Source organism: Podarcis gaigeae (assembly GCF_964106915.1).
Source record: "Podarcis gaigeae genome assembly, chromosome: 4".
NCBI lineage: Eukaryota > Metazoa > Chordata > Lepidosauria > Squamata > Lacertidae > Podarcis > Podarcis gaigeae.
This window is the reverse complement of record NC_139677.1, coordinates 19243853-19267719: the sequence shown is the minus strand read 5'-3', so window position 1 is coordinate 19267719 and position 23867 is coordinate 19243853. Positions and strand designations below refer to the sequence as shown.

The window sequence follows — 23867 nt, the reverse complement described above, 5'->3', positions numbered from 1 at the left end:
CTGCAAATACCTTGCCTGGTTCTTCTTCATGATCTGTAACATTAATGCATGGTTTGCTTCTGTTATTTCACATCATGGGATTGTATCTGGACTGGGCCAACCTGTGATTCTGGTAAGTTGTTTTTTTTTTCTTTAATAGCAACATAAATATGAAAACATGAGACAAAATAGAACTTTGTCAGTTGAGCACATTTTCTCTGTTAGCCGATACATGGCAGAAGTCTTTTCAATGACATAACAGAGAAAGAGAAGAGTTAGTTGGCCAGCTGCGAAAATATAGCTTTTATTTTCTCAGATATAACCTTTGTGAATCTGTATCATGGCAGCATAAGGGGAAAGAAGGGAAGAATTGGTATAAGAGAGGGCATCATGCAAGGTGTGGCTACAAAGGAAGGTAGGTAGCCCTGTTCAGATGGAGTCTGTCCTTATTCACTGTGAGTGATTACTTAATCATAAGTTTATCATCAGGACTCCAACTTCCAGCCCTGATCTGGACCAGGACACAGACAAGTCAGGCTTGAGTTACAGGACTATGGACAGCTCCTGTTTGACACTTTGTTCTAACATGGTCTGGAGCAAAGCTGTTCCTTCCAGGCTCTACCATCTTCTTGAACAGCCTTAAAGGGATAGCCCTACAGCCTGCAGCCTGCATGGGTAAGCATTCAGTCAGAAGCATAATGTTTCTAGTTTGGATGGGGCCAGTCACTTAGTGGAATCCAGCACAGGGTGTGTGTGCTTACTCTGGGGATCATAGAGACTTCTGGCTGAGGGCAGCTAATGCTTGTTGCAGTGGCCAGGATTAGGAAGTCGCCCTTCTGTGGCTTGTGCCACTAGGCCTCCCAATCTGGCTGGCTCCACTGCCTCTGGGTCAGAATTCTCATTGCAACTTGAGGTTGGGGTTGTGGCAAAGTTCCTTATGAAAGAATGTTTCTTGTTGAAAAGTCTAGAGCTATATTATCGCTCCTTTGACATGAAACTCTCTGCATCCCATGCTTTTCTTGCTCTCCATCTTTAATAGCAGTGATCCATACAGGGATACCCATTTAACTTATGGGTGGCGATCTCATCTAGCATATTTGCAAAATTTTGCCATGTGGAAAATTACCCAATTTTGTCATTTTGAAAGTCAGATTGGGTTGTTGGGGCTGCGTCCTTGTACTGGAAACTTGGGTTCGTTTTAGATGACAAAAATTATTGAACTGCAGCTTGGGGACTGAGCTGTGGCACACATGAGGGATCATTAAAATGGGAAACTGGCAGAGCTACTGCATTTCTTATATCCAAGACCTCACTGGGAGGAAAACAACATACCTCAGATTATTTTAGAGGGAGGAAACACACACCTTAACATTGCTTTCTGGCATTTTACAGTACAAATTCAGCAATGGAAGAATGGAATATCTTGAGATGTTCTGCCATCTCATTGTCTGGAGGTTTACGGTGGGGAAATAACTTTTGATGGACATGTATGCTTCAAGGATAGAGAATGCTGCCTTTTGGCAGAGGGTTAAAGGAGATGATCAAACATTCTCTTCCAGCTCTAAAGTGGCATTCAGAGAGACATATGTTTGTCCTGAAACCACCTCCCTGCATTCATTTGGGGAGTCTGCTGATTAAGTCTTCTTGCTTCACCATCTCATGGTGAATTAGATACCAGTCAACTGCCAATGATGGATTTTAGGAGGCTAAAAGTCCCCTGAAAAAGCTCTGGCATGCATGAAGAAGGCCACACAACACTTTGGATTCCATCTAGTCTGGCCAGTGCACAGTGGAGACTGGGTCATTTGGACAAATGGGGCACTGCCACCAACCTCCATCTGTCCTCAATGTTGCCCTTGCCCAGGGAACAGCAGGGAGACAAAACTCCTGAGTGTCTGCTTGTCAGTGACTGCCTCCTCCTCCTGTTGGTCTCCATGCCAACCCAAAGGGCACCAGCCATCGCTGACATTGAGCAAGGGTATTGTGAGGTTGGAAAGAGCCAAAGCTCCTGGGCTGCCACAAGCCCCACAGCAATACATTTAATGTCTGAACTGCAACACATTTAATATGTGTTTTTAGGAGTTGGAGAAGGAGGACCAAGAGGTTGCATGACCATGACATCCTAGAAGCAGTGTGAAAGTGGTCAGGTTAGTGCCTCTCCCTACTACTTATTTTTTAGATTAATTTTATTTATTTATTGAATTTATATACCACCCTATACACAGCGGTATCAGGGCAGTTCACAGAATAAAATCAAGATATAAAACCACAAAATACCATACATAATAAAAATAAAAACAACAACCCAATAGCCCCCCTCCCAAAAAACCCCACATTTTAAAAGGGCATAGGATATCAATCAGATCAACCAAAGGCCTGGTTAAAAAGGAACGTTTTTGCCTGGTGCCTAAAGGCGCCAAGCCAACTTTCAAGGGGAGAGTATTCCACAGATGGGGAGCCACTGCAGAGAAGGTTCGTTCAGGTATTGTCACCCTCCAGACCTCTTTAGGAGGATGCACAGGAAGGAGGGCCTCAGAAGATGATCTCAGGGTCTGGGTAGCTTCATATGGAAGAGGCAGTCCTTGATGTATTGCGGTCCTGAGCCGTTTAAGGCTTTATAGGTCAAAACCAGCACGTTGAATTGGAAACAAATTGGTAATCAGTGCAGTCGGACCAGGATCAGTGTAATATCAAAGTGTCTTGCTCCCTGGTCACCGAATTCTGCGCTAGCTGAAGTTTCTGAACCGTCATCAGAGGTAGCCCCATGTGTCGCTATGGGATAAAAAATATATCAGAGCCGTTTATAGCAATAAAACATAAAATGGTATGATAGAAAACAGATAAAAGTTAAAAACAGACATCAAATAATAATTGTGGAAGCAGTGCTTTTTTCCAGGGGTACACAAGGGCACGCAGTACCGTCACCCTTTTTCTTCTAGAAGAAAAGCACACTGTGGAAGGATGTATTTTTAATTGCCTGCATATGCCTGACAGAATAGAAACATTTTCCACAGGCATTGCTAACAACATGCATTCAGCAGGCGGTTTATAATGCTTGCTGCAGTTTTTAAGCAAGAAACAACACAAAACGGCTGATTATGTTTGCATCTCGGCTATAAAACAATGTCATAAAGTCTTGGCACGGCAGTTACTTATGAAACGTTTCTACAAAAATGTAGCAAGCCTCAAGTTATAAATGTGTAATTAATATTAGCTGGAGATCAATAACTTGAACCCAAGAGTGCAGAGAGAAAATGGAATATCTTATTGCATTTCTAATAGACAAAAAACCCTTATAATTTGTAGGAATGAAATGAAGGTTATATGGACTGCATACACCACAGTAGTCAACAATTGTGTGTTTATTGTACTAAAACAGATTGTGCTGGATGGCAATCACTATCAGACCCCTTTAAAAAGTGGCATCCTTTAGTTAAACATACTTAGGGCTAAATCACCCAATCAGGTCCAGTGGTCTACCAGCTGCAACTGTTTGCCAGCCCAGTAACATGCACCAAGATGCTAATTTTGCTGCTAATTGTACTTGCAATTGTGGATTAACTTTCATGTTCTTTATTTCTTTTGGCTCAGCAGGGGCTGCTGTGCTATGGTCACATGACTTCAGCGGGGAAACAGATTTTGGTTAAACATTAGAAAAAACTTTCCAATGGTAAGAACTGTTGCAGATAGGCTTGCTAGATGGTAGACTATCTTTTGATAGATGCATTGAAGGGCCATCTGTCAGAAAGCTGCACTGAAGATCTGCGCTAGCTGGGGGTTGGGCAAGCAGACCTAGAGACACACATCCGCACTACAGATTTAACGTCGTATCATACCAGACATGGATTCCTTCAAAGAATCCTGGGAACTTTTGTTTGTTAATTGTGCTGAGCTACTCCTAGACTCACACCCTAGAGCTACAATTCCAGAGTCCATAAGGAAGATAAAATGATTGTTACACCACATGAAATCGTAGCTCAGTGAGGGGAATACAAGTGTCAGCACCCTTACCAAACGACATCTCCCAGGATTCTCTGGGGGAAGTCATGACTGTTAAAGTGATATTAAAGTGGTATAATAGTGATTTAAGTGTATGGTGCAGATATCCAAAAATACAGCCTTCTGCTGTGTGTACATATGTTTCTCTCTGTAAAAAAATCTGAACTCGTGCACACACCCCAGCAGTTTTTAACATTCACTTTTTACATCAAATACATAAATTGTAATGTGCCTAAAAATCTGTGAAATATCCATGAAGGTATGGAAGCTCTCTCTGGTGACTCATTTGTGGGATAAATTGCAGCCTCATACTAGAGCAGGCTTCCCCAACCTGTGGCCCTCTAGATGTTTTGGCCTACAACTCCCATGATCCCTGGCTAACAGGACCAGTGGTCAGGGATGATAGGAATTGTAGTCCAAAACATCTGGAGGGCTGAAGGTTGGGGGTGCCTGTACTATAGCATTATTAACTTTAGTTAATGTGTGAAGGGGTTAAGACCATTGAGTAAGTAGAGTAAACAGTTTCCCAGGACTTAGCTAGGTCACAGCCCCTCACATCCAGTGACAAACAGTTAGGAAAATTCTTTGTCTGATGTTTGTCCTCTTCCACTATGTGAAACCCGACCAGATAGGACGTGTGAGCTTGATCACTCCAAGCTTAGACCACGTGTTCAGAAACCTTCCCCCATATTTTGTAACCCGAGATTTCTCTCTGTGTTTTATTGCTGCTGTATGCAAAAAACCATGAACCTGACCTTTGGGAAGTTTGTAAGTAAAAACCATTTTACCTTACGAAACTGTGTAGTCTATTCTAAGCTAAGGGAATTGAAAGCGGAAGCACTGTAAGCAACTTAACATGGGATAATTAAAAAGGTCTAAGAGCATCTATTCCCACACTTTACTTTGCTGCATGCTTTGTGTTTTAAAACCTCTGCTAGGACTCTCTCATACCAGAGAGTATTCTGTCCCATGTTTGGATCTAGGGATCCAGCAAATTCTTCTTTACACCGGTCATAACCAGCATCATCCACATGCTGCTCTGAGAGTGCAGCCATACAATCATGAACTTGAAAAGGTGAACCAACCCACTAGGACAAAGCAAGAGAAATGTGTTGAGTTCATCTCGGAGTAGCCATAAGGAGTGTAAAGCTGCAAATATGGATATGGGCAGTGCTATTTAAATGGCATTAAGCCACAGTGTTTTCAAACCCATGCACTTCTATAATTTCATCAGAACTGTTTTAAGGATTTATTTTATGTTTTTCTTGACAGAAGGCAATGAGCCAATTCAACCTTTGGCTAACAGCTACATTTTATTGAGATATAACCAGCTCTTGGTGGCAACAGATTCACTTACTTTCGCAACTGTTGAGACTTCGCAATATTATGCATGCTCTTAGTGCTAAATTTTCTCTTAAGGAAAACTCTCTTCTCCCCCCTCCCCTTCTCCCCTGCCATCATGGGCCTTTAGACATTTTGATATCTTAAAACGGCTGTGTGATTCCAAAAGACAGCTTTTCTGTTTTAATTAGAGTGCTTCTTATTGAATATGGATTGCCAAGACTGTATCACATGCTGGGCCTGTGGGCCTGTTAATGACTTGGTTGTGAGATGTTTACAAGATTACAAGTGCTATTGCCCACAGTGAGCGGGGTGGTAAGCGTTACTTAAAACTAGGGGATAATTTTTGGACAGCAGAAGAAAATACGACTTGACACATTCCGATAGAATGGATTGGTGCTGCTGTTTTCTACTGCTCTCCACCCCATGCAAACCAGAATGCTTTGTGGGATTACTTAACTGCAGACTTGCAAGACTTACATTATGGAAAGCTTATATCTGCATCTTATATCTGCAACTTAAACTTATTTCATTGTAATTCCCTTCCCCCAGGGAAGTGTATTCTTTGGAGGGAAGCCGGGGAACCATAACAGGGAGTGTTCAGAACCCTCATCAAAATACAGTTTCCAGTATTCTTTTGAGGAAGTGATGGTAATTAAAGGATTTTTTTATATATATATAAAAAGCAAACAAACACCTGATTGCCATCTCTTGAGTTTAAGTGTCCATTGACTGATTATATTTGGCCTACTTATTGGTTGAAACAAGCAAATTCATAACAGAAACAGTTGCTAGAGCTATCTTTTCTGCTGCAAAGAGCTGTAAATGGATTTTTATCAAATTAATCATTTCTGTTCCTAACACATAAGTACCATATATTTTATCTCCATGCCTGTTAGAAAATGTGTGATTTTTGTCTTTTAGGTTGTTTTTACCGGAGCTGTGACTGTATAATAAAATTTGTCTATTGCAGGATGATATTTTGTCCTCTTCCTTTGGAATATTTAAGAAATTATCAGTGCATGATCTCAGAAATGTATCAAAGCATTTGCTACATGGAGAACAAAAGGGAAAGTGTGTAGCTGTTTGTTAGAAGATGGTTACCTGCAAACCCTATGAATTGCTTCAATGGGACACTATTTGCTTCTTCCTGTTTCATTTTGATAACCTTTTTGTATGAACCTTTTTTTAAAAAAGGGCTTTTTAATTCATGTCCAACAGAATTAAGGCTCACTTTAAAAATGGAAGGAAGAAAGACCTGTTTGACTCCTCTCCTCTCTGTTATTAACCTGTCTGTCTGAGTAGCCATTCACTCAGCTTCAGGCACCTATCTCCCTTTGTTACTAGTGTTCAGCTAATTTGCTTTATCTCCTCTGTGATGTGAGCACTTAATTAAGTAGCCTAATTAACTTTTAAATTGATCCGACTCTCAGCAGAATGATGGGCCATCATGAGGTTTTCCCTGCAATGCTCCCCTAATCGACCTGGCAGCTGTTTTGTTTTGTTACTTGTGTCAATGTGTAAGTGTTTTGTCATAGTGGGGAGTAGAACAAGGTAAAGAATGTCCTAGAGACCTTAAACCAGGCTCACCTATATCAGTATTATCTGCTCAGACTCCTAGCTGCTCTCCAAGGTATTCACACTGGGTCTCTCATATCACCTGCTCTTAGGGATGTGCATATTTGTCAATTTTTGTTTCTCTCAGTTTCTCATTTTTTTCACTGTTCTTAAGTTCAGTTCTTTACATTTCCACCTCAGTTTTTTTAAGTCCTCATGAAAATTTATCAGCTTTTAAATTTCAATTTACCCCCCCAATATGCAATTCCCCCTGCACCCTTTTTTTAATGAAATATGCTCATTTTTGCAATGTATGTTATTTCACTTTAACCTGATTTATGCATTTCTGTACCCAACTATATGCATTACTTGGCTGAAGAACTGCATTTCAAAATTAAGAGAAATGTGAATTTCAAGAGATAGCTGTGTTTCAGTCTGTATATTGTTATAGGAAGTGCTAATTAAGTAGGTCTGCCCTTGAATGCAAGCAACAGTGGCGTAGCGTTGGTTGTCAGCACCCGGTGCAAGGCAAGTAATTTGCGCCCCCTAACCCGTGGATTTGCGCCCCCTAACCCTAACTCCCAGATGTTGCACCCGGTGTGGCCGGCCCCCCCTGCACCCCCCACGCTACACCACTGGCAAGCAATCCATGTTTTCCCGCATGTGTGCATGCTGCCTGGTTTCTTTACATTATTTTTTTAACTAAGGGATGGAGAACTTGTGGCCTTTCAATAGGATTCAACTCTATCCAGCATGACCAAGGATCAATGATGATGAGAACTAGAGTCGAACAGCATCTGGAGATGCTTTTTAACTAGACTTCACAGGGGCAAACCCTGAGATCTTCTGCAAACACATACTCTCCAACATTTCTCCAATGAAAATAGGGATGTCCTTGTTGTTGTTGTTCAGTCGTTTAGTCATGTCCGACTCTTCGTGACCCCATGGACCAGAGCACGCCAGGCACTCCTGTCTTCCACTGCCTCCCGCAGTTTGGTCAGACTCATGTTTGTAGCCTCGAGAACACCATCCAACCATCTCATCCTCTGTCGTCTTCTTCTCCTTGTGCCCTCAATCTTTCCCAACATCAGGGTCTTTTCCAGGGAGTCTTCTCTTCTCATGAGGTGGCCAAAGTATTGGAGCCTCAGCTTCACGATCTGTCCTTCCAGTGAGCACTCAGGGCTGATTTCCTTCAGAATGGAGAGGTTTGATCTTCTTGCAGTCCATGGGACTCTCAAGAGTCTCCTCCTGCACCATAAAGCATCAATTCTTCGGCGATCAGCCTTCTTTATGGTCCAGCTCTCATTTCCATACATCACTACTGGGAAAACCATGGCTTTAACTATACGGACCTTTGTCGGCAAGGTGATGTCTCTGCTTTTTAAGATACTGTCTAAGTTTGCCATCGCCTTTCTCCCAAGGAGCAGGCGTCTTTTAATTTCATGACTGCTGTCACCATCTGCAGTAATCATGGAGCCCAAGAAAGTAAAATCTCTCATTACCTCCATTTCTTCCCCTTCTATTTGCCAGGAGGTGATGGGACCAGTGGCCATGAGCTTCATTTTTTTGATGTTGAGCTTCAGACCATATTTTCGCTCTCCTCTTTCACCCGCATTAAAAGCTTTCTTAATTCCTCTTCACTTTCTGCCATCAAGGTTGTATCATCTGCATATCTGAGGTTGTTGATATTTCTTCCGGTGATCTTAATTCCAGCTTTGGATTCATCCAGCCCAGCCTTTCTCATGATGAATTCTGCATATAAGATTTGAACCAATCAGTTGTTCCATATCCACTTCTAACTGTAGCTTCTTGTCCCACATAGGGATTTCTCAGGAGACAGATGAGGTGATCAGGCACTCCCATTTCTTTAAGAACTTGCCATAGTTTGCTGTGGTCGACACAGTCAAAGGCTTTTGCATAGTCAATGAAGCAGAAGTAGATGTCTTTCTGGAACTCTCTAGCTTTCTCCATAATCTAGCGCATGTTTGCAATGCAGGATGTCCTACTCCACAATAATAATAATAATAGTAATAATAGTAATAATTTTATCATTTATACCCCTCTCATCTGACTGGGTTGCACCAGCCACTCTGTGTGACTTCCAACATATATATAAAAATAACAAAACTATACAGGGCTGTCTTGAGATATCTTCTAAAGGTTGTATAGTTACTTATCTCCTTGGCTTGGGGGTTGCATAACTCCATACCCTCCTACATTTCTCCGATAAAAATAGGGACATCCTAAGGAAAAGCGGGATATTTTGGGATCAAATCAGAAACCGGGTTGGCTTCTATGAATCCAGGATCACCCCTGGAAAATAAGGACACTTGGAGCATCTGCAAACATGAACTGCTGCATGTAGCCCCTCCCTATCCCTGTCTGGGTTCAGCAAGTTTTTTGTTTGTTTGTTTTGGAGCCAAGGACCAGAAAATTTCCTTACCCCACATTTTTTTTTTGGGGGGGAGGGGGGTTAGCTGGTATGATGCTTCCAGAAGTTATTGGACTCCAGCTCTGACCATCCCTGACTGGCCATGTTGTCTTGGGCCAAGTGCCTTCTCATTAAGGCACTGCTTACTGAAATCCAATTAATTTCAATGTTTTCTCTGAGTTTCTTTTGAATGTCTTGCCTGCAATCAGCATGGAAGGAACATGCCATTGTCTGCATAGGAATTTTCTGTTAATCTTATTCTGGCTGAAGCTGTTTTCAACTGCTTGTGTATTACCTCCTGTAATCAATGGAGAATTGCCCATGTCACTGGCCTTGACCTTTTAGGTTTGCTGCTGAGATTGCTAACAAGCAAAATTAGGTTGAAAGTAGGAGAAGAAAGGCCCCAGAATGGCATTTACGTTAGTCAATCTAGTTGCTAGGAGCAACTGCAAACTACTTATTTGACTGGCAACCACTTGTGTGGAATAGAATGTTCTTTTTGCAAACATGCAAATTGGACAGGAGAAAAAGGAGACCGATTGGTTGAACTGCATCGTTATACTACAAAAATTTGGAGTTCTGATGAAAAATGCAGATGAGTAATATAATTTGGCAGTAGGTACAGAGCTGTTTGTATGATTCTAGCTTATCTAAATAATGGGTGCAGTATTGTAAAAACAAAACAAAAAACCAGGCACTGAAAAATAGAAAACCAAATGACCAGTGAACTCACATGGACAAGCAAGCCCTGGAAATGTTTCTTCTAGCTGTCAAAATGCCCTGGAAATATTTGTTGAAGATTTTAACAAGGAAGGACCTTTGTAAGAGATTTGGGGATGCATTCAAAAGGTCTACTCTGAATAGATGTTACATTTATGGGCCTAAATTAATCAGGCTATTAATTATGTATGCGTCTACTCTGAGCAAAATTATCTGAATATGACCCTTATATTTTTATTATTTTATAAAGTATCTAAAATATTTTATGTATATATAAATTATAATATATATATTTGAATGAGAAGACAGACCCTGACTATAGGCTTACACTCTAATAAACATGAGGCAAAGAAATAATAATAACTGGCAGGGGGAGCAATAATCACTGGATTTATCTTTCACTGGCTAATGGATGAGATTAGGTTGATCTTCAGTTTTCTATGATGTTCTTCCTCGGATGCAGCTCTAGGTCACCTGGTTGGTGGCAGAAGCCAAAGTGTGCCTCTTGTGTAATAACCAGCCTATTATAACCAACATGCTTAAGTCTAATTAATGCATGCAGGGGTTAATACCATAGAGTAAGCTACCTTGCCAGAATAAGCTTTGTCCACTTCCCCTCACCTTGGGAGGAACTAGGCTATTGATTTCCAAATAAACATGGATAAGATTGGATGGCACATCCTTTTGCATTCCATATCTATCTATCATCTATCTATCTATCATCTATCTATCTATCTATCTATCTATCTATCTATCATCTATCTATCTATCTATCATCTATCTATCTATCTATCTATCTATCATCTATCTATCTATCATCTCAGCTCTGCTCTGCTCTCGCTCTCTCTTTTTGCTACTCTGTTCCTATATAATTTTATTTTTTTAGTTTGACAAAATAATAATAAATAAACAATATTTTTTTAAAGTGAGTAGCATTTCTGATGCAAGGAGATCCCTGTTCCACTGTATCAAATATGCACTTTCCATGTTTCAGAGCTATGCCCTAATCCTGCCAAGAGTTTTCATCCCTTTTGTGATTTCCCTGTATCAAATGTGGGGATTGGTTCCCGTTCAAAAGGCTGCATGGCTTTCTCCCAATAAACCACTCAGGTCTATGTCTGTCAAAGTGCAGTGCCTTTGAGAGATCACAGACACTTTGTCCTGAGGAACAGGGAGAGCTTGTTTGTGCTAATTGCACCCCAGTTTGATAAATGAGTAAAAGGACAGGAACAGTACAGCACTGCTAGAGCATATTCTTTATAAAATGTGTGAATGAAGAAAAGAAGGAGAACAATGAAGAAATGAGCATATGCAGACTTCCCACATAAACGCTGAAAAGAACAATGCAAATTGGTGAGCTGGGTTTATTCCATGCACCAGAAATCTTCATCTCCAAAATTTCAAACCCTTAGGGGTAGGAAATGGCTGCTTGCCCTGCTCCAGGTAGGCAGTGTCTGCAGCTCTTTGCAGGCTGCCTTCCATTTCCCTGGTAGCAAGGAGTCATGTCCACCAGCTGACCATTGTAAAATCCCTAGTGTAGACTGCCAAGGCTTAAAGTTTCAATTGCCCAGTCATGGGCTGCCAAGGGGGGCAAAGCCTGATTGGCAGACCTGGGCACCAAAGTTCTCACTCTGGTCCTCCAACTGGGGACAAAAGCTGACTGCACCCAGCATGTGCAGCGCAGTTGGCCGAAGAGCAAACCCTCCTTCCCTTCCTCTCTTCATGGTGTTTGCATTAATTTAACCTTCTTTTGCTTCCTGCGTACTCTGCTTTTACTTTGCTATTGTTTCCCAATGGTTGCCATATTCAGACCAGAAGAGGAATTTACCTTGAAATATATTAGGCCCGTTTGGAGGTTTTGCCTTCCCCATAGCAAAATGTCGCAACTTTGGGCAGGTAAGGCATTGGGTGGCATTTTAGTCATGTAGGTCTTGGGTGAAGGGGTGCATCGCACTGACTGGTGAGCAGGTATGTACTTGGGGTACCCCATTAGAGGGCTCTAGGTGGAAGTCTCTGTCCAGAAGCCAGGTGTGGAGCAGACAGGTCATAGAGCTTCTAGTGGCAGTCTGGGGCTGGTGTCTCACCAGTCGGTACTTACCTGGGTTTTCTCCTTTTTTCCATTTTTGAAGATGGGGACAACATTTGCCTGCCTACAGTCTGCAAGGACCTCACCTATCTATAACGATCTTTGGCAAGCAAGCAGCCTAATAAGCAGCAACGACTCTCCGTCAGTTTCATGTGAATTTAATTACAAGAAGAAGCACATCCAGAGCCTGGCCCTGCCGCCTGCTATCGTTAACAGTGGTTGCTCAGTATGACTCATCATCCCTCCCCCAACAGGAAGGATGCCAAAATCCCACCTTCTCCTTCCCTTCCGTTGTTCTCTCAGCTTCTCCTGTCTCCTAATTTGGGGGCTGAACGACTGGCCTGTATCCTCCCGACTCCCCGAAGACACAGCCTCAGCCTCTGGTTTGTCTGCTGGTTGCTTGGCAACGCTCGGGCTGACTTCCAACTCTTCCTCTCCTTGGGAGCTAACTGCTTCTTCCCTGGGAAGGAGAGGGGCTGGCCTGTCCTCTCTAAACTCTAACAAACAGGTCTCACATGCAGAGTAGGCCCTTTGCTAGCATAGCTCAATTTCTGTGACTGACTCTTCCAGAGCTGTGCTCTGGGGGCCAGGTTCCTGACACTGTCACTAAGAAAGAAACAATTTGAACATTAGAGAATGGAGCTATGATACTTTTAGTCAACATCAACTTATATTTAATAGCTACAGGTGTATAGTAACAAAGAGAAGAATACTAATCGAACATGTAATAAGATCTTTTTAAAATAAAATAAAATCCTATTTTGGATTGCTGTGAAAATGCCAAACAGGGTTATGGAGCATAGGTTTCAATGGTCATTATCCTCCAATTTGGAAGATGGGTTTCTCCTTCAGGAGGCCAAATGATACACAGGTGCACAATAGATGAGGAGGAAGCTGTGTGCATAATCTATAAATCACAAACTAGAATGGCTGCCAATGAGAGTTCTAATAATTGCTACTTGTCTCTGACAAGGAACATCCTGCTTTTTGCCAAGTGCATTAGTGTCCTATGGCAGCAAGGGAATGGTTAGGGGGAATCACACACCTCTCCCTCCTGCCTGTTATTGTATTGTGTGCACCTGAATCAGATGAATGGCGGCGCAGCCACAGAATACTGTTGAACATGAACATTTGATTGACTCGGGAAATAAAGGTGTTCTGCTGCTCCAATATCTGCGAAGGAAGGTTGTCAGTCAGGCTGGCTGAAATGTCACACAGGCAGTGGGGCAGAAGTAGCTTTCTAGAGTGGGCTGAAGACTAAGAATGACAAATGATTAACTACAGTTGCATGCGGACAGTGGACTAGGGGGACTAGGCTAGTCCCCTAAATTTTTCTGGTAAATTGGATTATTACAGTATGAATGCCTGGCGCCTACTTCCCAAAGCCCAGGAAGCTTCTGACCAACTTAGGGAGGAGGTGCGATGCTTATGCATGTGGTGTCAGGGCGTTGCGGTGTCAGTTGCCACCAATTGCCCTCGCAAACTGGCACCTCTGACCCTAACTGTTCCCTACAAAAGAATTAACCACACACCACTGATGAACTAGATGGATTTAGTACATCTGTATACCAATATAACTACTCATTCTACAAAACCCCATAGTCTTCTATCTCTCATCAGTTCTATCTATTGACTCGGAAACTACAGTTAATCCAGAATGTGGCAGCTAGACTGGTGACTGGGAGTGGCCATTGAGACGATATAACACCAGACCTGAAAGACCTACATTGGCTCCCAGTACGTTTCCAAGCACAATTCAAAGTGTTGGTGCTGACCTTTAAAGCCCTAAAAGGTCCCAGCCCTAAAAAGCCCTAAACAGCCTCGGCCCAGTATACCTGAAGGAGCATCTCCACCCCCATCGTTCAGCCCGGACACTGAGGTCCAGCACCGAGGGCCTCTTGGTGGTTCCCTCACTGCGAGAAGTGAGGTTACAGAGAACCAGGCAGAGGGCCTTCTCGGTAGTGGCACCCACCCTGTGGAACGCCCTTCCACCACATGTTAAGGAAATAAATGACTATATGACTTTCAGAAGACATCTGAATGCAACCCTGTTTAGGAAAGTTTTTAATGTTTGATATTTTATCGTGTTTTTAATATTCTGTTAGGAGTCGTCCAGAGTGGCTGGGGAGGCCCAGCCAGATGGGTGGAGTATAAGCAATAAATCATCATCATCATCATCATCATCATCATCATCATCATCATCATCTTGTCAATCTGAAAAGCACTTGGGTACTTCACTAGCAAGGAGGTTTTGGGAGAAGCTGGAACGTTGGAGCAGCATCAATGTCTTTCTTTCAGCAAAAGTTTTCTACTGGCAAAAATTGCAACAGGATGCTGGGGAGATGCTGGATGACCAAGCTGCAGTAACCACTGGTAGTCTGACCTGTTCTAGCATATAAGTAGAGCTGAATTACCTTTGATCTATTGTCTAAATGGATATGTTTATCTCACTTGCCAACCTATCTAGCAGGGCGCTATGGATGAATTACAGGGTGGAGCCAAAGTAACCTTTTTGCCAGCAGTATGAAGCTATTGATATAAATGGAAAAGCCCCACTCAAACGGCATACTTCATTCGAACACTGCCCTCTGAGACCAGAATAAATTGGGGTGCCAAAACATCAATAAGAGCTACATGCCCACGCTCAGCTTCAGCTTCCTTTTCCTCTTTGTATTGCCATATTTCAAATAATTCCGAAGCTTATTGAGCTCAAATAAAAGTACTGGTGGTGGTGGAAAAGCGTATTTCAAGTTCTGCAGAAAATGTTATGTGAGGTTGTTCCTAAATAGGTTCAAACTGCAAAAGATTGTTCAATTTGAGGACATGAGGGGGGGGGGGAATTGATTTGGGAGCCAGTCTTGTGAAAATGGCTTCAGAATTTAAATCTTCATATAAAATACTTTTCCCACCATTTGAACGAAATCTTGAAGAGCCAGGTTCTGATCACTGGTTAATTCATGTTGTGTCAGAGAAGTTTATTGTCGTGGCTATAGTTAAATGGTGGGAAATCCATTTAGAAATGCAATGATATAAACACATTTTCCTTCTCCCCTGTTTCCACCTTTGAAAACAGAGAAGGAACCCAAAACGTAATGTATAAACTACCGTATTTTTCGCTCTATAACGCGCACCTGACCATAACACGCACATCATTTTTGGAGGAGGAAAACAAGGGAAAAAACATTCTGAATGAAACAGTGGATGTATCATTTTTGTGCTTCGTGCTGTGGCCACAGACATGTGATCTGATGGTGAATTTGGGGTGACCCAATGCAAAAATCCTGAGAATCCCTGTGGATCCATGCTTTGTAACCACGTTTTTGCACCATTGCAGCCCCAGGCAACAGTGGGTGTGTGATTTTTGGGGGGCAGGCTGTAGCCATGGACATGCTATGTGCTCTGATGGTGAATTTGGGGTGACCCAATGCAAAGATCCTGAGGATCCATGTGGATCCATGCTTTTTAACCACATTTTAAGTGGGGAGGGAAGGAAAAACACAGAACGGACAAGGAGCACGAGAGGGGTGTGCAGAGAAGCAGCTGGCTAAGAATGCAGAAGAGGGGTATAACGGGAGGGAGGAAAGGAAGGCAAAAGTTTTCCCTCACCTACCCACCCAAGCCAGCCAGCTCCCACGCGCACTCTCTCTCTCCTGCATGTTTTCAGCAGCACACACTCTGCTTTCCCCTCTGCTTGCCTGGAGGGGAGGGGCTTTCCCTGCTCTTTGTTCCGTTTGAGCAAACACAGCAACGAAACAGAGGCAGGTGGGCAGTAAGACCCTGAGGCAGAATGCAGGAAAGCAGCCGCTTCCTCTTTTCAGGTTTCCCTTCTCCGAGATGCGCAATTTGATTTTTGCCTGATTTTTTTTGCCATTTGGCTCCAGGGACCACACATTCGCTCAATAACCTGCACAGACATTTCCCCTTCCTTTTTAGGAGAAAGAATCTGCGTGTTATAGAGGGGAAAATACGGTAACTGAAATACTATGACAAAACTAAAATCAATATTTCTTCATCCAGCCCACCTTTTCTCTCTCTTTTTCCTTTGGTCCAAACTAATCACAGCCTGTTGGATTTCCCCAAAGTCTACATCAACAAGATGTGTAACAATGTTTTAAAATATGACACGTTTGTACAGTGGTACCTCGGGTTAAGTACTTAATTCGTTCCGGAGGTCTGTACTTAACCTGAAACTGTTCTTAACCTGAAGCACCACTTTAGCTAATGGGGCCTCCTTCTGCTGCCGCACCGCCAGAGCAGTTCTTAACCTGAAGTACTATTTCTGGGTTAGCGGAGTCTGTAACCTGAAGCATATGTAACCTGAAGCGTATGTAACCCGAGGTACCACTGTATTGTTGTTTGCTGGGTGATAATGAAAAGATTTTTTCTTCTTCTACCGGACATAAATGAGGTTTTACATCAAGTGAAGAATGCACAACCTATATTGGTTGCACTTATTAGCTCCTGAATTCCTCAGTTAGAGTTGAGCACTTTGTGCATTGCCATTCCAGATTTCATAGGAGACCTGAGCCAGAAAAAAAACTTTAGAAGATACCATGGCTCAGAAGCTCTTTTCCCCCTTTTTCTTTTCTGATATAGTTACAAGCTTGATGGATCAGGGGAATGCTGTGGATGTAATTTATCTTGATTTCAGCTATTCTTTTGACAAAGTACCCCGTGATACTTTTGTGGAGAAGCTGGTAAAATGTGGACTAGACAAGTTAATTGTTAGGTGGTTGACTGACCAAACCCAAAGAGTGATCTCTAATGGCTTCTCATCATCCTGAAAATAATTGACAAGCGGGGTATTGCAGGGTTCTATCCTGGGTACGTTGTTGTTGTTCAGTGTCTTTATAACTGACTTAGATGAAGAATTGAGGGCATGCTCATCAACTTTGCAGATGACACTAAACTGGGGCTAATGCCACAGAAGACAGAATTATGATACAAAATGACCTTAACAGATTGGAGAACTGGGACGAAAATAACAAAATGAATTTCAATAGGGACAAATTTAAGGTTCTACACAAGCAGGAAAAAACAGCTGCACCAATTTAAGATGGAGAACACCTGGATTGCCAGTAGTACAAGTGAAAAGAATCTAGGGGTCCTAATAGATCACAAGTCAACAGTGTGATGCAGCAGGGGGGACGGGACTAATGCTATTCTAGGTTGCATCAACAGAAGTATAGTGTGCAGATCAAGGTGGAGGCAGCAGAGGGAGTATGTGGTGAAGGCCAGACAGTTGTCCTGTAGGTATGTAAGTGGGACTCTGCAAAACCATTTTTAAAAAGCTTCAATTAGATTTTGGGAATCAGTCCTAACTATTTCTTAGCGGCCACCACATCTCATATGGATGAAGAAAAACTTGAGAAAGAGGGAAGGGGAGAGAGAGGGAGAGAGAGAGAGAGAGAGAGAGAGAGAGAGAGAGAGAGAGAGAAAGAAAGAAAGAAAGAAAGAAAGAAAGAAAGAAAGAAAGAAAGAGTGGCCTAGGTAGGTTTGGTTTGCTGAATGGTGTCTCTGTGGGGAGTTTATTCTAAAGCTAATGTGGAATATTTTTTAAAGTCCTGAAGCTGCCTTTTATCCGTAGACAATACCAGGAAATGCCACAAGCAAATAACACTGCTCTCGAGCACACGGTGAAGAGACAAATGTTGGACTGTAGTTTGTGCAGTGAATGCCAACAATATCGAAGCTGAGGTAGGTGGCTCCAGGGAAGGTTCTGACTGGAATTGCAGCTCTGCCAGCTGCTTGTGCACTCAAGAATACAACATGATGATACATGTAAAAAACAGGAACACAGGAAACTCTCATATATGGAAGCAGAGCATCAGTTCCTGAAGCCCAGTCAGCTACACTGACTGGTAGGTAGCATTTCTCCAGGGTTTATGGCGGGAGTTTTTTCCAGTCTGGCAATCCTATGTGCTCTGGCTCTGAGCCGTAGCCCTTCCCCAAAGTCACTGCTGTCTGCCAGTGTGGTGTAGTGGTTAAGAGCGGTAGACTCATAATCTGGTGAACTGGGTTCGCGTCTCCACTCCTCCACATGTAGCTGCTGAGTGACCTTGGGCCAGTCAGAAGAGAGAGCAGCTCATGTTTCTCATGTTTTTCATACTAGATTAGAGTAGCTGCGTGTGTGTGTGTGTGTGTGTGTGTGTGTGTGTGTGACTTATATGCATTTTTATGCACATTTTACCATACTTGAGGCAGTTTTGTACACAGCACTTAAATGGAGTATTGCATTGCAAAATTCAGAGAAGTGCAAATTTCAAAGGTTGGCTAGGTTTCAGTTTAAGAAAATGAAAATCTGGTAGGTTCGCCTTTAAATGCAAAAATAACTGAATTTACCCCCCCCCCCCATGGCATGCCAATGTAGTTTCTTGCTGGACCATGGCTTACTGGTATGGTAGAACATGGAAAGACCAGCAATATGGGTTAAGATTCAACCAATGCTTTGTATTGAATCCATCCTATACTGAAGGTATTTCCATTTGAGACAATCCCCTGAAAACTGGGTAAAACCTGATTTGTCTGAATGTATAACTTTTCCCCGAGGAAACACACCTTGTATAAATCTTATCCTTGAAGGCATAACTGACATTATAATGGACACCTTTATGAACTTTATAGTAGTCTAAATGTTTTAAAAACATAAATTGGTGCTTGTTGGCCTGAGTTTCAAATCACTCGTGTCAAATTTTGCTTTCCTTTAAAAATGCTTTCATATAAATCTCTACACTCTGAGCAGAATATATTGATCTGTTTCAAGTTCAGGATTTATGGTGACCTTGGAACCACCACATCGCTAAGCACTGTTTTCAGAAGTTGGGTTACAAGACAATTGAGACAGCCCTGTTAGTGATCTTCTAGTGCAACTTTTCTTTCATTTCCCAGGTTCTGTTGTTGAAAGGTGACAGCTTCTTGAAGCCATGAAAGCAGCGATATCACTGTAGCACTAAAGAGATAGGAGTCTGTTTCCCGCCCCCTTTTAACTGCATCGAACTACAGTGCTATTCCTGTCTTTCCTGTATTGTGTGTAGACTATAGCATGACAGTTTATCTTGTTTTCAATCCCTTTTTTCAAGTGTGGGTCTTATGAAAGAGATGTCCCTCCCCCAGGATATAGCATATAATTTTAACCCTAAGCCTTGAGTTAAGACAAAATATCTGGATTCCTTTAATAGCAAAATGATGCACAGAATAATACCCTTATCCCTTCTTATTATGGGCAATGCCAACTTGGCGCTGTCCGAGGTGACATTGTGTGAGGTTAGCACAGATCAGCAGACGATGTCAAATCTGGGATGATGTAGAATGAGCTCCCTGCCACCATTACCAAGGTGCTCGGCAGCTTTTATTGGCAGTAAATTCATTCAGTGGCATGTCGAATTAGGTGATTAGCATAGAGAAAAGTGTCATAAAAAACAAGTGGCTCAGAGTGTGTGGCTACACAAGGCACAGAGTGTGCTGTGGACCTCATTATGCTGAATTAAGAGGACCTCTTGTGCAGTACATTTCCCTGTCAGGGAAGGAATGCACTTTGGTGATTTATAATTTTGATTATTATGATCTGTTCTGCTTGAGGAAGCCTCTAATTCATCAGGCAAAGAATTCTCAGATGGATCATTGTCTCCCTCCTGGATTGCATCAGTTTGTTGCAGGAGAAATTTAAGCTTATCACAACATTTATTTATTTTAAAGACACACATACATCCCAGATAATAAATCTATTGCTGCAACCTACCGTCTCAGCAGATTTAAAGGTTACACTTAATAAGAATTTGCCACACGGACGTGTTTGGCTTTTTGCCGTCCATACCGTTGAACCATTAGATTTCCATACAGAAATGGAAACAGTGCATCTTCCCCTACCTTTTTTTTTTTTTTTTTTTGAGGTGACATTGTTCTTCCAGATCAAAGCTCAGAGGTTATATTGATCCTGTTGTGTACATCTGACTGGCATTGCAAAGAGCTATCAGGATTTGTGGCTTCAGAAAAGCCATCTGGTCCTTTCCTAAAATTCACTTCTCTGTGCTGCAATCCCAATAGTGAGGATCCACAAATGAATGATGAAGCCCATTTATTTTTCTCCTTTCCCTTGTGTAATAAGATCATGGAAAAGCAGTTCCCATGTGACAGCAGCTATGTGTACAAGATGGGAAAGAGGAACGTCCCTAAGGTTGCTACTTTTGCTTGATCCCGCCCAGCACATTATTTCAAACTAATGGAAGCAGAAGTCTGTTCTGAAAATCATATGTTCTGCAACTCATCCTCTCTTGGGAAAAGTCTTGGGATGAAATTTTGCTGCAAAATGACAGCTCAAACTCATTGCAGGAGAGAGTCCATTAAAATATTTATTGCCAAAGAGGTCCTGAGCAAATCTGGACTGCTACATCTCTTCTAAAAAGGGACTTGCCCTAGTTTTACAACCTGGATGCAAAATATTGGACCAAATTTATTATAACATGTATATTGACAACACTTATGCTAAAGAAGAAGAAGAAGAAGAGTTTGGATTTGATATCCCGCTTTATCACTACCCAAAGGAGTCCCAAAGCAGCTAACATTCTCCTTTCCCTTCCTCCCCCACAACAAACACTCTGTGAGGTGAGTGGGGCTGAGAGACTTCAGAGAAGTGTGACTAGCCCAGTTGCATGTGGAGGAGCAGAGACACGAACCCGGTTCACCAGATTATGAGTCTACCACTCTTAACCACTACACCACACTGGCTCTCAAGTGTGGTTCTCTTGGGATGGAGCAATTGTATGTACTCTCTTCAGCAGGAACAGGCATCCTTTATGATGTGCTTGGATAGAGGCTCAGTATGCATGCTCTTCTCTCTGTATGTGAGTAATCAGACCTTTGCATGTCTGTAGTGGAGGGGTCATATATGACCACCACCAGCAAAAGAAAAGGGACTGGGTGCCAGTTAGGGATGAATAGTCTGCCAATTTCACTTTCTCCCACTTCCACATTTTCCCAATCTTAAATTTAGCTTGAGTAGCCACACAAAAAACCCCACTGTTCGCATCTTATTGGTCATTTCTTATTGCACACACATCTTATATGCAATTTTACACAATACAAGACTTGTTCTGTGCCCAAAAAGTGCCCGGCACTGTGGTCCATAGATTGCAACAAAATACTTGGCAAGGTTTTGCCCAGCATCTTGTTTGTGCGGTGGGTTCATGGGAAAAAGCTGTCCCATGAGCCTTTGCAAAGGGGAGGAGAGAGCCCAGTGCTTTTTTCTCTGGGGGTACTCCAGGGTATGCAGCACCAGCACATTTTTTTTCTAGAAGAAAAGCACTGGGAAAACCTATATAAGACTGCTTCCCCAGAGCTAGCCATTTGGCCTTGAGAGCTTCCCATCTGTCCACCAAGGGTGCCAACTCCAGGTGGCCCTGGGGGCTCAGGCATCCACATTTCCCCCCCCCTCTGTTAGTGCCCGGCCTCCCCCTCCCATCACTTTGCCTGAAAGGCAGATGTGCCTGAAAAATGCCATGCTGGTGAAGCCCCAGACACCTAGCATCTTCATTTGCTCAAAGGGCTAAATTTGTATCTATACATATAAATTACCCCTTTCCCCCCCAAAATAAGACAGGGTCTTATATTCATTTTTGCTCCCAAAGATGCGCTAGGTCTTATTTTCAGGGGGTGTCTTATTTTTCCATGAAGAAGAATACGGTACGCATATATTGTCTAATTGTGAGTCAGCCAGACTCTGTGTGCAACAGGCGGCAGCTTGTCTTGGCGGTGGCGCGGGCTCTCTGATTTAAAGAGACCTTGCACTGCCTGAACAGCTCCGGCTGCACTGCGGCCAGTCAGTGAGCTGTGTGGCAGTGCCCTCCGCTACGGTCCAGAGGAGTCAGATGCATTAGGGTAGCTTCGGGGGCCTTATATTCCGGGGAGGCCTTATGTTCGGGGGAGGCCTTATTATCGGGAAGGTCTTCTTTTCAGGGGATGCCTTATATTACAGTGAGAGGCAAGACTGTAAGTAGGTCTTATTTGAGAGCCAGTGTGGTGTAATGGTTCAGAGTGGTAGTCTCGTAATCTGGTGAACCGGGTTCGCGTCTCCACTCCTCCACATGCAGCTGCTGGGTGACCTTGGGCCAGTCACACTTCTTTGAAGTCTCTCAGCCCCACTCACCTCACAGAGTGTTTGTTGTGGGGGAGGAAGGGAAAGGAGAATGTTAGCCGCTTTGAGACTCCTTAAAGCGAGTGAAAGGCGGGATATGGAATCCAAACTCTTCTTCTTTTCAGGGGATGTCTTACTTTTGGGAAAAGACGGTAGCATATGCATTTTGGGGGCACTGGCCTGTGCTCTGAGTCTTTTGAGTACCCAGCATTGCCCCTAGCTGCATCCATGTGGGATCGCATGACTGGGAATTCATGAGAATGATGCAGCTGGGATTCATCCCTTGAAAAGCAGCTCCCATGCGATCGAAGATGAAGGGAAGAGGGATGAGAAACTGGTTTTCGTTGCTGTAAAAAGTTAGGTGCTGGTACTCATATCCTGATAAATTCTAAAATGCCTCTCTGAACCTGCACCTCTTCCTGTGCCCATTCCCATCTTTACTGATTTTGCGATTAATTTTTAATCAAAAAGTTGATAGTTAATATTTCTATTACATATTTTTGATTTTTATTAATATTTCTCTCTCTTTCTCTCTGCCCCTCACTCCCTTTTTCCATGTGTGTGTGTGTGTATACTATGACGATACTAAGAAAATTTTTATTTAGAGAATGGTGTGGCATGGAAGCCAAAATTACTGTGTATTCCTTCTGAAGCATCCACATAACTAGTATGAAATTGGATCTCTTTCTCCTCAAAATAGTTTCAGAGGGGAAGTTCACAAGGTGGATGGTAACACATCGCCTGCTCCATAATCAATATGACTAGGAACATATTTTAAAAAGTGCTGGATTGTATTCCACAGAACATAGAGGTGAAAATATTGGAAGGGTATCAGGCAATGGCTGTGAGCCACATAAAAGAAAATATCAAATTAGCCAAATGCTGGTCTTGCTTGGGGCCCCATACAAGAAAATAAGTGGATTCTGTGTAGTAAGTTAAGGTTATTTTGCAATCATATGGGTAAAACATTACTGCCTCTGTTCCACTCAAGTTGGGCTGTCACAGAAGGCCTCAGGTTTGATCCCTGGAATCTTCAGGTATGGCTGAAAGAGAAGCCTGTGTATAATCTTGGAGTGTCACTGCCAGTCATTGTAGACAAGACTGAGCTAAGCGGATGAATGGTCTAACTCAATATAAATAGCATCCCATGTTCCTAAATTGCTGCAGTTTGCATGTCCATCTCTGGTCAGCATGAGAAATCAGGCAAGCAAATGTGATTCATTCACATCACTCTGGCTGTTTTTATGTTAGCAAACAATAACATAATTAACTACTTGTCTGCATTGTTTGACACTTCCTTTACATTGAAATGAATGCAAGTTACATAAATAAGTCAGTTGCACAACTCATATAACTTTCATTCAGTAACAGCCAGTGAGGTAAATAATGCAGTATTTGGCAGAAACTGAACTGCAGTGGAATGGAAACAGCATTGAATACTGATCATGAAAGGGAATCTATGCCTTCTTACACCCCTACACTTAAGCAATTTCTGATCATGCATTCAAAAGACCTTTCCCAATTATGCTGTCTTTTGAATCAACCTGGCAATTCTCCATTTAGACTTGATGAGCAGTTCTTTTTGATCTGCAAGTACCTTGGGTAAATAGCAATTTTTTTTTTTT

General features: G+C 42.5%; 1 protein-coding gene and 2 long non-coding RNA genes across 3 annotated transcripts in view; all 3 read left to right on the top strand.

The window, feature by feature from the left end:
- Positions 1 to 12905, top strand: part of LOC310843004 — a 32946-nt gene extending 20041 nt beyond the window's left edge. The window contains exon 4 of the long non-coding RNA XR_014563443.1: positions 12157 to 12905. This is a non-coding gene — a long non-coding RNA (uncharacterized lncRNA). The remainder of the gene's footprint in view (positions 1 to 12156) is intronic.
- Positions 1 to 23867, top strand: part of LOC310842950 (uncharacterized protein) — a 579207-nt gene that overhangs the window by 39280 nt on the left and 516060 nt on the right. The gene's annotated exons all lie outside the window — the stretch shown is intronic.
- On the top strand, positions 78 to 5090 carry LOC310843019. Its single transcript, XR_014563462.1, has 3 exons — positions 78 to 112; positions 296 to 394; positions 3574 to 5090. It is a non-coding gene; the product is annotated as an uncharacterized lncRNA (long non-coding RNA).